At 35.4% G+C, this 13,270-nt stretch overlaps 1 non-coding gene across 1 annotated transcript; it reads right to left on the reverse strand.

Moving 5' to 3' along the window:
• Positions 1-266: 266 nt before the first annotated feature.
• Positions 267-370, reverse strand: LOC128294243 (small nucleolar RNA R71). The gene has a single exon (XR_008284557.1). It is a non-coding gene; the product is annotated as a small nucleolar RNA R71 (small nucleolar RNA).
• Between the last annotated feature and the right edge of the window lie 12,900 nt (positions 371-13,270).

Here is a 13,270-nt window from a genome sequence, read left to right on the forward strand (position 1 = left end):
ACAATTCAAATGATACAACAATTTGTTCAATTTGATGGTTTGCAGAAGATCCCAACGCTCACTTGGCAAACTTTTTGGAACTATGTGATACATTTAAAATTAATGGTGTTTCTAATGACGCCATTCGCCTTCGGTTATTCCCTTTTTCGTTGAGGAATAAGGCTAAACAATGGTTGAACTCATTACCATGAGGGTCAATCACTAGTTGGGAATAAATGACTGAAAAGTTTTTATTAAAATATTTTCTGTCGACTAAAACAGCCAAATTACGTAATGATATCTCCTCTTTTATGTAGATGGATCTAGAAACACTCTACGATGCATGGGAGAGATACAAGGATCTGTTGAGAAGGTGCCCTCACCATGGTTACCACTCTGGCTACAAGTTCAAACGTTCCACAATGGCTTGAATCCTTCGACTCGATAGATGATCGATGCAGCTGCTGGCGGAACTATCAATAATAAGACATCTAAGAATGCTTATGAATTTATAGAAGAGATGTCACTGAATAATTATCAGTGGCAAGTCACGAGGACAAAGCCAACGAAAGTAGCCAGTATTTTTAACGTCAATTTAGTCACAATGCTCTCTAATCAGGTAGAACTTTTGAATAAAAAAATTGATGGTTTTCTTAGTTCTTCTGTGTTCACCCAAGAATGCAAAGTCTTGAAGCAAGTGGAGGTGGATCGAGCAATCCAGAATACTCACCCTATAGCCAGAACATAGAGAACAAGCAGTTAAATTACATGGGTAATAATCCTTGATCTCAAAATAATCCTTATAGTAATACTTACAATGCAGGTTGGAGGAACCACCCAAATTTCTCATGGGGAGGCCAAGGGAACCAGCGACCACTACCACCTCTAGGCTTCCAACAACCACCCTACCAACAAGAGAAAAATTTGAACCTTGAGGAGATGCTAACAAAATTCATCTCGGTGTTAGAAACCCATTTTCAGAATACCGAAACCACACTTAAAAATCAACAAACATCGATCCAAGGGCTCGAAACTCAGATAGGTCAACTCCCTAATTTGATATCTGAACGACCACAAGGTAGCCTGCCGAGTAACACTGAATCTAACCCAAGGGAGCAAATCAATGTAATTACCATTCAAGATGAGGAAGGGTTAGTTGCACCTGAACTATAACCGAGGCAAGAAACAGTGGTAAGTAAAGGTAAGGGTGAGGTGGACCACAATGACCTGAAGCTGGTAAGTAAAGAATAGAAACCTTATTTGCCACACCCAAACGCGACAAGGAAAGACTGCACAAAAGAACAATTAGGTAAATTCCTTAAATTATTAAAGAAGTTACATATTAACTTACCGTTTATTAAAGCTCTTTTGTAGATGCCAAACGCAGTCAAATTCTTAAAGAGCTTTTAACAAATAAGCAAAAATTGGATGAGGCGTCACATGTGGAACTAAATGCGGTTTGCTCAGCCATACTACAGAATGAGCTGGCTAACAAATTAAAAGATCCAGGGAGTTTTATGATTCCCTATTTAATTGGTAGCCTAGATGTAAATAATGCTTTAGCTGATTTAGAGGCTAGTATCAATGTCATGCCTTAAGAAATGTTTAAGCAACTAGGTCTTAGGAAACCCAAACAAACTAGGATGAGTATTTAATTAGCCGATAAAACAATCAGATTTCCTAAGGGGTTATTGAAGATGTACTCGTTAAAATTGACAAATTTATATTCCTAGTTGATTTCGTTGTTCTAGACATAGAAGAGGATAGTAACATTCCTTTAATTTTAGGGAGACCCTTTTTAGCAACCGCTAGAACAATAATTGGTGTTGGCACTGGTGAACTCACACTTCGTGTGGGAGACGAAACAATCACCCTTCAAGCTCGTAATTTGAGTAACACATCGAAAATTGAAGGTGGTTGTATAAATCATTCTACTAAAACTGACCATGTGGTGCAACCTAATTTGTAGGAAATAAGGTCAAAGAACCTACACGAGCCATGTTCAAGCAACAACAAAGGACCTATCTATGAAGAATGAAGGCTACAAATTGAGGAACTAGATGAATAGTAGATACAGAAATCGAGAACACCCGATAAACTGAAACTGAGCCAGGACGAGCTCAATACAACACCAAATCAACTTAAGGTTGGAGACAAAGTACTACTAGATGTTGCAGATCCTCGCGTTACCACTTCTGAACCTAATGAAGAAATTCCTCTAATGGTACTCAGTATTTTCCCATATGGTACAGACGAGGTAATTCACCCCAAATTCGAAACTTTTAAGGTAAACAATACTCGTTTTAAACCTTATATTGATAAAGTTGATAGCAGGGATGAGGAGTGTAAACTCCTCGAGCCACCATGATCACACTCCAGAGAGATAAGTCAAGCTTAGACTATAAATAAGTGCTTCTCAGAGGCAACCCGAGCACTAACAGTAATGGTTTATTTAAATTATAGTTTTTCACGTCTAACCTACTAATCTAGGCTTGAAAACATAGGGTTTTCCCATCCACACAGCCAGGCACACGGGCGTGCCTTAAGCCGTGCACACACCATAGGAGGAGACACGGCAGTGCAATACGGTTGTGTGAAAATAGGGCAAAAATGTTTCCCCAATACGGGATGCGATAAGTTGCCACGGCCGTGTGATAAGGCCGTGGGCAAAACTGCCAAACCAAGACAAGCGTGCGACACGCCCGTGTTTTGAAACCGTGGGCGAACCTATCAATTTTGCACGGGCATTCGACAGGCCCGTGCGCAGCCCCCGTGGTGGACACTGTCAAACTAACACAGGCGTGGGAGAAGGGAACGAAGCAAGACATGGCCGTGCGACACAGCTGTGTGCACCCACACGCCCAAGGAACACGGGCGTGGGGCGAATGTCAGACGCACCTAAATTTAAAAAATCGCGAAACACACGGGCAAAAATTAGGGCACACCCGTGTGCCCCATGGCCGTGTACCCCAAAATCTATATAAACCCCTCACTATTCATCATCCCTCTCCCCAAAAATCCCTAGCCCTAGCCGCTGCAACTCCACACGCACTACTTGCCATGCCCGTGTGCCTCCTACAACACTGTTTCCGATGACCCAAGCTTCTCCCTTTTGTGTTTGTTTACTCTTTTCTCTCTATTTTCTTTAAATATTTTTCCTATTTCATGATTTCGCTGATCCATTTGACTATTTTAAGTGAATATTCATACTAGAATAATGATACTCATGCTTGTCATTAAAAAATATTACCATTTTTCATACTACATTCATCCATTTTTCTCGTTTCCATGGATTTTTTGCTTACCCACATGCATTCATACATTAGATATTCCCGTCATTTTATTCTCATAGTCCTATTTTAACAACTTAATATATTTGCTTTAGTTGTTTTAGTTTTGTTTACTTGATCTAGTATGTGAGTCTCATGAAATATTCCTATTTAGTTTTGGGTTTCCATGCTATTTTTGGGGCATATTGGTTGAACTTCGACTTTTTAATGAAGGTATACAATGTAATCCTCACATGGTAAGAAAACTGCTGTCCCCGCCTCAAAGAAAAGGAAAAGAGCAGCGTCATCCTCGGGTCCTATCGGGGAGATTAGGAATTCTTTCCTCGAGTTCCCTTTGGAACCCCAAGAAGAGCTATTTCAGATATTATGGGCCTGACCCCTAGGTGTGGGCCGCTGCATTGATTGGGCTTTACTTGAACAAATTCAGATGGCTGATGCGGTCTAAGCCCTCCTGACGACTGAATCATGGGGCCTCTTCTTTGAGATCATCGAGCTAACATACCTCGAGCTTACGATGGAACTATACTCGACCTTCCATCTCTAAATTCGTCACGACAAACTTCGACGATCCTGGAACAGTCCAGTTCCGCCTTGGTGGTCTAGTGCGCCAGTTGAGCGTACTCGAGTTCAGGATTGCACTAGGGCTGTACATGAAGGAGTCATGGATGACAATAACTCGACACCCTCCACCACCCCATCCACTACTCTTGTAACACCCCTTACCCTTACCCGAGGTCGGGATAAGGTACGAATTGTTACCGAACAAACATAAAAACATTAAACTAAAATACGGGCCATAAAATTTCATTCATATTTCAAAACGTTCATTTACTTACACATAGTCCCTTATTTGAGTCTACGGAACCCAAAACATACTTTAGAAAGGGTTCGGGACTAAACCAAGAACTTACAAAAATCTTGAAAATTTCATACTTTAAGGCTCCACACGCCTGTGTCCCAAATTCGTATTCCATACACGGCTGAGACACATGGTTGTGTCTCTGCCTGTGTAGAATATACCTAGGCTATTTTCCAAGCTTTGGTCAAACTTAATCTCTTACACACTTATACAAAATCAAAAGCATATAACATGGTATTCATTTAGTGATTAAACATTATCATTTAAACAACAAACATAGCATTTGTATGTCATCATACATGTGTCGCTCATACTCATTTTACCTTCTCTATTATAGTACCACTTATACATTTATACCAAGATTATCATCTTACCAAGTATCTTCAGCTTAATCATCAAGCATTCACATTTAAAGCTAGATCATATCTTTATAAAATACCACAATTTAGATGCGCAGAATAACATGTTTGCCTGAAACATTTCAATTCAACTCCATACCCATCAAGCATTACATTGAGACTAGTCATATATATATATATATATATATACATGTCATGATACATATTATTCTCTTTCTGTTTTCTTATAAACACATATCATTTATTTCATTATATCAATATTTCATATACCATAGTTTCCATGTATTCCACATATATTTATTTTCCTCCTCCTCCTCCTCTCCATTCCACATCCTTAATGTATATAGCATTCTTGTAAGTACGATTTCACAATTTACTAATAAATGCTCACATCAAACTGTCCACACTAGTCATAGTCACTTACTTATTTATAATTCGAGCTACAGAGCTCTAAATTAAGATTCGTAAATTTCCCTAAAACTAGACTCACATATCTTTCCATCATAAAATTTTCATAATTTTTGGTTTAGCCAATTAGTACAGTTTATTCATTAAAATTTCCCCTGTTTCACCTTCTGACAATTCTGACCTCTCTTCACTCAAAATTAATTATCTCACAGTACAGAACTCGAATAATGTTCTTGTTGATTTATCATGAAAAAATAGATTCATTAAGGATTTTAAAAATATAAGTTTGAGCCTCTAATTATTTTTCTCCAAATCTTTGTGATTTTCCAAAGTCAGAACAGGGGATCACGTAATCATTCAGAACTAGTCTCACAAAAACATAAATATCCAAAAATATAGAACTCCTTTGCTTGATATGTTTCTTTTATATGAAATTAGACTTATTAAGATTTAATTTGATTTCTCATTCAGTCTCTGATTAAATTTCTGCTATTTTTGGTGATTTTTCAAATCACGTCACTGCTATTGTCCAAAACAGTTTTATTGCTAATTCACTCTTTCACACTTTCTTTGTATTAACCTCATTTTAACATACATATCACAAATCATTTTCACCATATTTCATACATCACAAGTATAGGCCCATGATCACAAGATCACCATAAAACCATCCTCATGTATAACTTACTTGTTTATAATCTTACCACATCCTGGTCACTTAATGAACACATCATTCACATAACCAAGTTCCTGCACTTATTCATCACAACACTCACAAAGCAATACATAGAGAGTCTCCCGTTGAACACTTCAGAATATAATTCGGATACATAGAAAGTTTGCACATAAGTGCCACATATGTAGCCAACTATCTGGTACGCGTAGTAGCCTGCACTTAGTACTACACATGCGACCAATTATCCGGTACACGTAGTAGCCTGCACTTAGCACTACACACATGATCGAAGTTATCGGGTACGCATAGTAGCCTACACTTAGTACTACACATGCGACCTAGATACATATATCCCGTAGCTCTCTTGTCTACATGGTGTACACATAGTATCACCCATGCGACCTAGCTACATCATAATGTCTTGTAGCTTTCTTGTACACATGATGTGCACTTGGCACCATACATGTGACCTAGCTACATACTATTTGTATCATCCAATCTTTTCGAAGGTTCAACCGGGATTTCTCTCTCTTTTCCAACAATTTCACCAATCAAGTAATTATCCACAAACATATTTCCAATATTATTATAAAATATCATAATATAAGTAATATTGATGTATTACTTACATATAAACTTACATCTTATTTAATATCAAGGCAATAACATTAAATTACACATTGCCTTATTAAAAATCATATGAACTTACAATTTCCCATAATATCCATAATCATAGAAATCCCATTTATGTATGATAATTCAATGCACTTCATGTACCATAGACATATTTTTAAATCAATTTATAAACTTGGCACCATAATCATATAATTTAACATAATTCAATTAATTCACTAAATTTAACTTTCAAATATAAATTACAAGATTATTGTTGTATTATTATCATACCAACTTACATACTTTCAATACCTCGGAAATCATAGTAAATATATCAATTTTACATTAAAACACGCATAAATTAATGCTTATTATACATATGAACTTACCTCGATACTAAAACAGCCATTTAACCAACTTTCCCAATTTTCGATTTTTCTCTCATTATAGGTTCAAATCTTGTTTTCCGAGATCTAAAACATCATATTTTACTTATTTGATTAATGTACTATTCAAAACAGTCCTTAACTCAAACTTTGTAAAATTTACAATTTTGCCCCTAAACTTTTGCATATTTACGCTTTTGCCCCTAGGCTCGGGAATTAAACTTCATCCCTTATTCTTATGTTTTATGACATGCTGATCACTTTTCTCTTCTATGGCAACATCAAATTCTCACTTTAACATATACTTATGACTATTAGGTATTTTTACCGATTAAGCCCTTTTACTTGTTTTCACTCGAAATCGAGTAGCACAAGTTGTCTAACATAATTTAAAACCTCATATTCTATCATAAAACATCAAAATAAACACATTTCACTTATGGATATTTTTCCAAATATGAACCCTAGCTTAAATTATTGCTAAAATAAGCTTAATCAAATTACCGGGATTCCAAAAACGTAAAGAACTTGAAAAACGGGGACTTACTATCGAGCTTGGAAAGCTTGAAAACCCTAGCCTTGGCTTCCCCCATGCTAATTTCAGCCTCCATGAAAAAGATGAGTCAATTTTGGCTTTATTTTCCCTTTTTATTTCTTTTAATTACCAAATGACCAAAATGCCCTTCCTTACTAAACTTTCAAAAATTCCATCCATGTCCAATTTTTGTCCATCACTTAGAAATTGGTCAAATTGCTATTTAAGACCTCCTAATTAATATTTCAAAGCAATTTCATACTAGAAACTTCTAGAATGCAAGTTTTGCAACTTATTCAATGTAGTCCCTAACTTCAAATTGAGCACTTTATGCATAGAATTTCTTCACGAAATTTTCACAAATCATGCAATCATATCATAGACCTAAAAATAATCATAAAATAATTATTTCTATCTCGAATTTTATGGTCCCGAAATCTCTATTCCAACTAGACCCAATTTTGGGCTATTACAACTCTCCCCCCTTTAGGGATTTTCGTCCTCGAAAATCTTACCGGAGTGAGGTTTAGTATCTTTCTCATAATTTCCAGCATTACTAACTTATTGTTTTCAAGACGATACTTTCAGAAACACACTGTCATCAATTTGAATCCCAAGATAACTCAATCAACTCTGATATTTCTCTAACTCTGTCCTTCACTTGTCAACCATTCTCTATATCTGGTCATATCTATAATTATTTTATCACCGAACTCTTTGATTCCACACTTAGAACTCACCAACATGATTCTCATGAAATTCGTTATATACACCTCATCGGTAAGGGGTGAGGTCGCATGCATCTCTAACTCGATTCGACATATATCTATATGACACATTTTTTCATTATCCACATATGTCATTATAATCATACTATCCACTTTAAACAATTTATTATTCATATCATCTTACATAAAATTTCCAATTATCTCATTTCAAATAAGTGCACTCACTCATACATTCTATGAATTTTGAATAACTTTAATCATCACATTTACTAATTAATTTAGTCAAGCATGCAACAGCATATGAAGGCCAAACAAATATGAATAAATATATCACTATATAAACTCTCATCTCACATATTATCACATATACATATATCACGAATTCTTATTCATACCTTTCTGAGTTTAACACATCATAGCTACACTTTATTCAAATACTTCAATATTACTATCAAATGGTCCGATGTAGCTCGGTTGGAGAATACTTCATTTTAAACAAAATGGTCCTCATTAGTGTCGAGAGACATCACACTATCACATATTTGTGGCATACATAACTAAACTCTCACACTTGCTATGTTAGTCCGAGAATCGACTAAACCATAGCTCTGATACCACTAAATGTAACACCCTTTACCCGTACCTGAGGTTGGGATAAGGTACGAGGCATTACCGGATAAACATACAAACATTAAACTAAAATACGAGCCATAAAATTTCATTCATATTTCAAAACGTTCATTTACTTACACATAGTCCATTATTTGAGTCTACGGAGCCCAAAACATACTTTAGAAAGCGTTCAGGACTAAACCAAGAACATACAAAAATCTTGGAAATTTCATACTTTAAGGCTCCACACGACCGTGTCCCAAATTCGTATTCCATACACGGCTGAGACACATGGTTGTGTCTCTGCCTGTGTAGAATATACCTAGGCTATTTTCCAAGCTTTGGTCAACCTTAATCTCTTACATACTTATACAAAATCAAAAGCATATAACATGGTATTCATTAAATGATTAAACATTCTCAATAAAACCACAAACATAGCATTTGTTTGTCATCATACATGTGTCTCTCATACTCATTTTACCTTCTCTATTATAGTACCACTTATACATTTATACCAAGATTATCATCTTACCAAGTATCTTCAGCTTAATCATCAAGCATTCATATTTAAAGCTAGATCATATCTTTACAAAATACCACAATTTAGATGCGCAGAATAACATGTTTGCCTGAAACATTTCAATTCAACTCCATACCCATCAAGCATTACATTGAGACTAGTCATATATATATATATACATGTCATGATACATATTATTCTCTTTCTGTTTTCTTATAAACACATATCATTTATTTCATTATATCAATATTTCATATACCATAGTTTCTATGTATTCCACATATATTTATTTTTCTCCTCCTCCTCCTCTCCATTCCACATCCTTAATGTATATAGCATTCTTGTAAGTACGATTTCACAATTTACTAATAAATGCTCACATCAAACTGTCCACACGAGTCATAGTCACTTACTTATTTATAATTCGAGCTACAGAGCTCTAAATTAAGCCGTAAATTTCCCCTAAAACTAGACTCACATATCTTTCCATCATAAAATTTTCATAATTTTTGGTTTAGCCAATTAGTACAGTTTATTCATTAAAATTTCCCCTGTTTCACTTTCTGATAATTCTGATCTCTCTTCACTCAAAATTAATTATCTCACAGTACAGAACTCGGATAATGTTCTTGTTGATTTATCATGAAAATAGACTCATTAGGGATTTTAAAAATATAAGTTTGAGCCTCTAATTATTTTTCTAAAAATTTTTGTGATTTTCCAAAGTCAGAATAGGGGACCACGTAATCATTCAGAACTAGTCTCACAAAAACATAAATATCTAAAAATATAGAACTCCTTTTCTTGATCTGTTTCTTTTATATAAAATTAGATTTATTAAGATTTAATTTGATGTCTCATTCAGTCTCTGATTAAATTTCTGGTATTTTTGGTGATTTTTCAAAATCACGTCACTACTACTGTCCAAACCAGTTTTATTCCTAATTCACTCTTTCACACTTTCTTTGTATTAACCTCATTTTAACATACATATCACAAATCGTTTTCACCACATTTCATGCATCACAAGTATAGGCCCATGATCATAAGATCACCATAAAATCATCCTCATGTATAACTTACTTGTTTATAATCTTACCACATCCTGGTCACTTAATGAACACATCATTCACATAACCAAGTTCCTGCACTTATTCATCACAACACTTACAAAGCAATACATAGAGAGTCTCCCGTTGAACACTTCGGAATATAATTTGGATACATGGAAAGTTTGCACATAAGTGCCACATATGTAGCCAAACTATCTGGTATGCATAGTAGCCTCCACTTAGTACTACACATACGACCAATTATCCGGTACACGTAGTAGCCTGCACTTAGTACTACACACGTGACCTAACTATCTGATACACGTAGTAGCCTGCACTTAGTACTACACACGTAATCGAAGTTATCGGGTAGCATAGTAGCTTGCACTTAAAGCTACACAAGCGACCTAGCTACATATATCCTGTAGCTCTCTTGTCTACATGGTGTACACATAGTATCACCCATACGACCTAGCTACATCATAATGTCTTGTAGCTCTCTTGTACACATGAAGTGCACTTAGCACCATACATGTGACCTAGCTACATACTATCTGTATCATCCAATCTTTCTGAAGGTTCAAGCAGGATTTCTCTCTCTTTTCCAACAATTTTACCAATCAAGTAATTATCCACAAACATATTTCCAATATTATTATAAAATATCATAATACAAGTAATATTGATGTATTACTTACATATAAACTTACATCTCATTTAATATCAAGGCAATAACATTAAATTACACATTGTCTTATTAAAAATCATATGAACTTACAATTTCCCATAATATCCATAATCATAGAATCATATTTATGTATGATAATTCAAGGCACTTCATGTACCATAGACATATTTTTAAATCAATTTATAAACTTGGCACCATAATCATTTAATTTAACATAATTCAATTAATTCACTAAATTTAACTTTCAAATATAAATTACAGCATTATTGCTGTATTATTATCATACCAACTTACATACTTTCAATGCCTCGGAAATCATAGTAAATATATCAATTTTACATTGAAACATGCATAAATTAATGCTTATTATACATATGAACTTACCTCGATACTAAAACGGCCATTTAACCAACTTTCCCAATTTTCGATTTTCTCATTCTAGGTTCAAATCTCATTTTCGGGGATATAAAACATCATATTTTACTTATTTAATTAATGTACTATTCAAAACAGTCCTTAACTCAAATTTTGGAAAATTTACAATTTTGCCCCTAAACTTTTGCATATTTATGCTTTTGCCCCTATGCTCAAGAATTAAACTTCATCCCTTATTCTTATGTTTTATGACATGCTGATCACTTTTCTCTTCTATGGAAACATCAAATTCTCACTCGAACATATACTTATGACTATTAGGTATTTTTACTGATTAAGCCCTTTTACTCGTTTTCACTCAAAACCGAGTAGCACAAGTTGTCCAACATAATTTAAAACCTCAATACTATCATAAAACATCAAAATAAACACATTTCACCTATGGGTACTTTTCCAAATATGAACCCTAGCTTAAAGTATTGCTAAAATAAGCTTAATCAAATTATCGGGATTCCAAAAACGTAAAGAACTTGAAAAACGGAGACTTACTATTGAGCTTGGAAAGCTTGAAAACCCTAGCCATAGCTTCCCCCATGCTAATTTCATCCTTCATGAAAAAGATGAGTCAACTTTGGCTTTATTTTCCCTTTTTATTTCTTTTAATTACCAAATGACCAAAATGCCCTTCCTTACTAAACTTTCAAAAATTCCATCCATGTCCAATTTTTTTCCATCACTTGGAAATTGGTAAAATTGCTATTTAAGACCTCCTAATTAATATTTCAAAGCAATTTCATGCTAGAAACTTCTAGAATGCAAGTTTTGCAACTTATTCAATTTAGTCCCTAACTTCAAATTGAGCACCTTATGGATAGAATTTCTTCATGAAATTTTCACACAATCATGAAATCATATCATAGACCTCAAAATAATCATAAAATAATTATTTCTATCTCAGATTTTGTGGTCCTGAAACCTCTGTTCCAACTAGACCCAATTTTGGGCTATTATAACTCTCCCTCAAAGTGTTGGAAGGACCTCGTCCCTGCCTCGGCCTCCTATGATTCTAGCCGCTCTAAGGCATCGGCCCTCGGCCCATCCGTATGATACCTACACGCCATCTTGGTCCACACTCTGATGGGACAACGAGAGAGCACCGGCGTCGTCAACACTCACGACGCCTATTTCTTATGGAGCATGGTGAACGGACACATCTTCGACCTTGCCTACTTCATCGCCCTCGCCATCCGCCATCAGACGGAGTTACATAGGAGAGGGGTCATCTCTATCAGCCTCTATGTAACTCGATTGGCACGACACTTTGGGCTCCTCAACACAGCGGTACAATCATCCTTCCTCACTCTCATCGGTCAGATGTCCCTAAGGGCATCTCGAGCATGCTAAACATGAGGATGATCAAGAAACGATGTGGCACCTACCCTCCTCAGTACCGCCTCGTCTAGTCCACCGAGAAGGAGGACCCAGAAGACACTACTGATGATGTCTTCCACGTCAAGAGGACCCACCGTCTCAGCCACCACCCATCCATTGTCCAGTTCATGCGACGGCTTCATACTCTAACATCTCTGAGCACCTTACTCGATTTGAGCAGTGTTTTCAGCGTTTTGAGCACATTGATGCTACACTTCATCAGATTTGTCAGCACCTTCACATCTCATCGCACCACCACCTCGCGAACCATCTGGCAATGACGATGTTTAAAAACTTTTTATTTATTATTTTTATTTTCACTTTTATCTTTATTTATCTTATTTAAGTACTTTTTATTTCATTTTCCTTTATTATTATTTTAATTTTAGTTTTTATAATTTTTATTGAATAATTTATAGTTTCAGCTATTTCATTACGAGTAATTATGTGACAGCCCTAAATTGACCCTAGTCGGAAAGCGGTTTTGGGACCGCTAAATCGAATCACTGAAGTATTTGAATATAATATTTATTGTCTAAAATATGTGGATATGAATGTGTGAAAGTTTTAAGCTTCGATTTAGTCGATTGCATGTGAATTTAGTTAATAGGACTTAGGTGTGAGACTTTTGAAATGTGATAGGTTAATCTATAAGGATCTAATAGTGCATGATGTCAAAAAAGAGGGTACTTGCATGTCAAATTAGCCAAATCTTGGATAGTGGCGGGCCATGGTATAGGCTATTAATGGTAAT

This window comes from Gossypium arboreum, chromosome 6, assembly GCF_025698485.1.
Source record: "Gossypium arboreum isolate Shixiya-1 chromosome 6, ASM2569848v2, whole genome shotgun sequence".
In the NCBI taxonomy this organism is placed as follows: domain Eukaryota; kingdom Viridiplantae; phylum Streptophyta; class Magnoliopsida; order Malvales; family Malvaceae; genus Gossypium; species Gossypium arboreum.